Here is a 5,931-nt window from a genome sequence, read left to right on the forward strand (position 1 = left end):
CCTACCATATGATCGTGTGCCCGATCGTGTGGCCTTAAGAGGAGAATGTTTATCATCGCGTTTGTGGAAATCACTGTAGCAAAAGTACTGTAACAATTTAATGTAGCAGTACTGTAGCAGAATTACTGTGGAAATTCCTGCAGCCCACGCGGGCGCGTGGAAAATCCACATGGGCGCGTGGGGGCACGTGACAGGCGCGATGTGAGGCTATAAATACACCTTTTGGCCGATTCTAAAGGGACTTTTTGCGGAGCTTTGAGCATAGACATTGAGAGAGAGGCGGCTAGGGTTTGAGGAGAAGGTCTTCGCCGATTGAGAGGGAGTTCTTCACCAACTTTGATAGGTTCCTTCGACGTCATAGCATTTTGGGGAGCCATTGGCGACCTAGCTTCGGAGAGGAACCCTTCAAGACGTAGAACTACCAATCAAGGCCAATCCGCATGAATTCGAGGGGGTTTTCTCTATGGGTTTTATTGCTTTTCATTGTATCCATTATTGTTTTGTAACTAGGCCCATGGAGGGCTAAACCCTAGTGGGTATTTGGGCATGTGAACCCTAAGATTTATATTTTGGATTGATTCTCTTAATGCTTCTAGTTAATCCGAGTTGTCTTGAGTTTTTAATCTTGTGATTTAATTTGCTTGCTAGTGTTGTTAATCCTTGTGGTTGATTTACATTGCATGATTTAATACTTTGATGTGAGAGGTCTCCATTAGAGTTAGATTTCCAAGATTAAACAGGGTTGAGAGAGTGAGCCTTGAGATGGAGGAGTGTCCCCTTTCCCCTTCGATTGAGTGTTTCCTATCTCCGTATTTCATATTCTCTTTGCAACCATATTTGGTGTGAGGCGTGAGATTACTCGATTTCTCCGACGGGACCTTGTAGGGGATTAGGATCCTTCACCGGGAATTAGGGTTGGATCTACATTTAGAAATCGGTTTCACTCTTAGGTTTCCTTATAGCATATTGCGGTCATATAGGGTGTGAAGTGTTGAGATTGGTCGATTTCTCCACCGGGACCTTGTAGGGGACTAGTGCCTTTTGCTTAGAGACAAGGATTGGTTATCGTTGGACTACCTCGACTCATTAGACTCGATTCTAGAGCATTTAGTGAATCTTAAGCTTCAAGGAAGATCTTAGGGGGATCACTGCCCGAATACCTCTTCCTTAGTGATTGAGACTCTTCTACTTTATTTCTTGCATACTTGTTTTGCTTTTGCTTGCAATTAGTTCACTTCATCATATTCATTGATTCCGACTAGATAATTGAGAAGTGGTTATTACTAATACTTCCGTTACCTGTGGATTCGACTACCCGGCTCACCGGGTAATTATTATTTCGACACCCGTGCACTTGCGGTTTATACGCATATTCGGACGTGTCAAGTTTTTGGCGCCGTTGCCGGGGAACGGGATATTAGGAACACTAGGACTTGATTACTTTAGTCATTCACATTTTTATTTGTTTTTCTATTTCATATTTCTCTCTTTCGCCGTTCTTATTGTTTCTTTTTATTGATTTCAACTTCAGGTTATGACCCGAGGGAACCCTTCGACATTGGTTGAAGAGGATCCTGAAATTGAGCGAAGATTTCGTAGAAGGGGCAAGGAACCTGTACAAGAACAGAATTCTCCAGCTGAAATAGATATCGAAAGATCAGAAAATATGGCTGAACAAGAGGGGCAACAAAGGACATTATCAGATTTTGCTAGGCCTACAATTCGTGGGACACAGTCAAGCATTGTTAGGCCACCGGTAGCTACCCAAAATTTTGAGTTAAAGCCGGGTTTTATTCAGATGGTTCAACAGTCTGCACAGTTCAATGGGTTAGCCGATGAAGACCCAAATAGTCATATTGAGAACTTCCTCGAAATTTGTGATATGTTGAAGATCAATGGAGTCTCGGATGATGTAATCTGATTGAGAGCATTCCCTTTTTCATTGAAGGGAAGAGCCAAGCAATGGCTTCATTCATTGCCACGAACTTCTATCACAACGTGGGACGAGATGGTTGAGGCTTTCCTCGCAAGGTATTTTCCTCCGGGGAAATTGGCAAAGCTTCGCAATGAAATATCTTCGTTTGTTCAGATAGAGCTTGAATCCTTATTTGAAACTTGGGAGCATTTCAAAGACCTTTTGCGGAAGTGTCCACAACATGGGTTCCCCGATTGGATGGTTATTCAATCATTTTACAATGGGTTGAACTCGAGTACCAAGCAACTCCTTGATGCCGCCGCGGGAGGGACAATGGGAAACAAAACCCCCAAGCAAGCCCGACAACTAATTGAGGAAATGGGATTGAATAGCTACCAATGGAATGCAAGAGAAAAGAAGAAGGTGGCCAGGCTCCATGAGATTGATGCAGTTACATCCTTAGCAGCCCAAGTCGAGGCACTAAGCAAGAAGTTGGATACTTTGACTTCATCGAAGGTAGCCGCAATCAGAAGTTGTGATGGTTGTGAGGGTGCACACATGCCATCCGATTGTCCTATCTCAATTACCACTTCAGCTCCAATTGAACAAGTTGATTTTGTCGGTAATTCAGGAAGAGTACAAGGGAACCCCTACAGCAATACTTACAACCAAGGGTGGAGAAGCCACCCAAATCTCTCATGGGGAAATCAAGGGCAGCAAAAGGCCGCTGCTCCACCTGGATTTCAGCAAACACCTTCGATTCCGGAAAGAGTTTCAGAATTGGAAAGGGTTTTGTCGAAGTTTATTCAATCAACCTACACAAGGTTCCAAAACATAGAGGCAACACTCTGTAATCACAACGCTTCTTTACATAATTTGGAGAATCAAGTTGGGCAAATAGCACAATCATTAGCGGAGAGACCTATTGGAAGCTTGCCGAGTAACACCGAGACTAACACAAGAGAGCAAGTCAAAGCGATCACCTTGAGAAGTGGTCGAGGGCTCCAAGAAAAGGTTGCTGCTGAGAATAATTCTGAAATTCTTCAAGCGAAAACCCCCAATGGGAAGACTGCTGAAAATCCACAAGAACAGCCAAGGGATAAGGTGCAAGACAAGGAAAAGGTGCCAGCTGTGCCTTCCCCTTCATTGTCACGCCCCGACCCGCGGGCCCACGGGACGCGATAATCGCCGCAGCAATCCCGAGGAGGGATACCCCGCCACTCAACCCTCAGGATGCCGCAAGGCTAATCAATACACCTGGAGTTCAACAATAGTACTAATAACAACAACAACAACGACGACGACGACAGCAACAACAACAACAACAACAACAACAACAATAGGATACAGAAAATATAGAGGTTCACAAAATACACAGAGAAACAACCCTAACAATAGTAGGAAATGGTAATACGCAGAAGTTTAAGAGTATTTAAATACTAAACCATGCAACAAGTTTTTCTACACACTAGTGGATCCATAGGTCTTATAACATGTTCCATGACAACAACAACATACATGAGCTGAAGGAAATACAACGAAGATAAAAAGCGAAGCAAATGCCCGATCTGCTGCCACACGATCGCACCTACTACACGCAGTGAGTCGGGAGGAAGAAGAGGGATGAGTAACTCAAGTTACTCAGTGAGGGAAGGTTAGCACAACTTTCGCAGAAAAATACACCAACAGTAAAAATAATAACAAATCATCAAAATACATGCTTTACCAAAATAATACTAGTTTAGAAACTTTAACATGCATAATAGAAGTCTTTAAAAGAAGTCAAACAACATAATAATACCAAGAAAACCCTTTTTACCCCAACTAGGGTTTACAACACAAAAATTATAAAACATGGTTTTGAAATAAACACAATACCCAACACTCACCCAACATAACATGGTCTGGAAAACTCTCTAAATCTTCGCAGTGGCCATGGCTAGAGTTCGAGCCGCCAAGGTACTCATGCCCTTGGCGTTGATCCATCGAGTTCACCGGTTGGTGACTCAGGCTACCCGATGAATATCGATCGGGGGCTCTACACTCCCACAGGCTGGCCCTCGTAGTAATCAGCCGGTCAACATGCCATCTCAACAGGCTGGCCGTGGAGACCGCCTACTGCAGTAGTATATGACCAAAACAAATCACCACAATAAACATAACTCCACTCGGAGTACCATATCCATCTAAAATCATGAATCAAGAAATACCTCGTCCATTTGCACGAGAACAAGATAAACACATAAGCAAAAGCCCAAACTTTTAATACAAAAATAATTTTTTTGCAAGTCGCAAGACAAAAAAAGCAACATGGAAATCCTATCTTTTCAACAATTCCAAATTTTTGTTTTCAAGCCTAGAGTTTCACCAAATCAAAAGATTTCCATAACAAAACTCAAGTTTCAAACAAAATAAAGATTTCACAAACTCATGGATACATATATCAATCACAATTTCCACGATAACAAATCATAAGACGAACGAGATATCCATGATTTGTCTCAACAATAATTATCATTCACCAAATTGCCAAACAAGTATAAATCAATAAAACTTATTTGAAATATGATATGCACATATATATATATAGCTATTGGCATTCTTCTAATAAAGCTATGCTAAATAATTCCACTCACCAGATCGGCAATTTGTCTTCCTCGCAAGCTACTCCTCAGCTAAGTCTTTGCCTCGAGCCAAGACTTCTTCTCCTTGCCAAAGCATAACAAAATACAACAAAATTTAACAAAAACAAAACAAACAAGAAAAACCCTAAGTTTTCTAACAAACAACCTTAATTCGATCCTAGGATTAGCTCAAAACTAGGTTTAAACATTTCCAATGAATTCCTAAGGGTTTTAGCTTCAATCTAATCCAAAGAAATCAAAGGAACAACTAAATATTGCCGGTGCTACATAAACCTCGGAATTGCTACAGTAAACCCGACCTTAAAACTAAGATTTTCTCCAAATTTACAACACCAATTCAAGAAATTTCATCACAAACATTCTCACACAAGATCAACAAGTCAAAGGCTTCAATTTAAACCTATAAACATGCAAATCCAAGGACAAATTCTAGGTTTTAAAAAGAAAACTAAAACAAGGAAAATACAAGAATAAATACGGTATAAAACCATAAATCCAAGCTTACCAAGTTCAAGGGTGAGGGAGGAAGAGAAAGGATGCTTGGTTGGCCGGAAAACCTCGCCGGAAAAAAAAATAAGAAATGGGAAGGGTTCGGCCAAAGCAAGGTAAGAAGAAGAAAAGAAGAAGAAGAAGAAAGGTTTTAAGAGAACTCGGGCTGCTACAGTAACGGATGCTACAGTAACAGACCTCAACCAAACTCCGAGCTTCTACGGGGAACATGTTGCTACTGAGGCTGATGCGCTCTGAGGATCGAGGGCTCCCTACAGTGATTGAGCTGAAAATCTAAAAAAATGGGCTATAGTAATCTCGATGAAACCACAGTTTATAACATTCTACCCCCTTAAGAAAATTTAAGCCCTCGAAATTTCCTTCTTACGACAAAAAGACCTCTATGACTCAAAAGTCTAACAATACACATGCATCAAACAAAAAGATAGATATTGTACACGTGATCATGTCCGACTTCACACTTGGGCTCTTCATTAGTCGGGGGCAAAGATCTTGGTTTGAGATCTAGTGCGTAGGGCGTGCTTCTCTGGCCCGAGGGGGTGTTGCTTTCGGCTGCTCACGGATGCAGTGGCGGTGGTGCGTGCTCGAGCCGCATGTTGTGAACCTCTAGGCGAGTAGGATGACTGGATTAAGTCACGGAGGCGGGGTCCCCACGGGTCAGCGAGTGGACAACTGCGTCACGATGTGATCCAGCTTGTCCACCCTGATAACATCTGCTGCGGTTCTCGACATCGTCCTTCATGGAACTTATGACGATTCGAACAACATCGCATAGTTCCTCTCGATCCTGTGCGACACCTTTGCACGAAGGTAGTAAACTCTGCGCCGTTAGTGCGGGCGGTGGAACCCTGAAGAAACCAA

General features: G+C 42.4%; 1 non-coding gene across 1 annotated transcript; it reads right to left on the minus strand.

The window, feature by feature from the left end:
• Positions 1-2,056: 2,056 nt before the first annotated feature.
• On the minus strand, positions 2,057-2,163 carry LOC120266277. The gene has a single exon (XR_005538118.1). It is a non-coding gene; the product is annotated as a small nucleolar RNA R71 (small nucleolar RNA).
• Between the last annotated feature and the right edge of the window lie 3,768 nt (positions 2,164-5,931).

The sequence above is a fragment of the Dioscorea cayenensis genome, chromosome 7 (assembly GCF_009730915.1).
Source record: "Dioscorea cayenensis subsp. rotundata cultivar TDr96_F1 chromosome 7, TDr96_F1_v2_PseudoChromosome.rev07_lg8_w22 25.fasta, whole genome shotgun sequence".
NCBI classification, from domain to species: domain Eukaryota; kingdom Viridiplantae; phylum Streptophyta; class Magnoliopsida; order Dioscoreales; family Dioscoreaceae; genus Dioscorea; species Dioscorea cayenensis.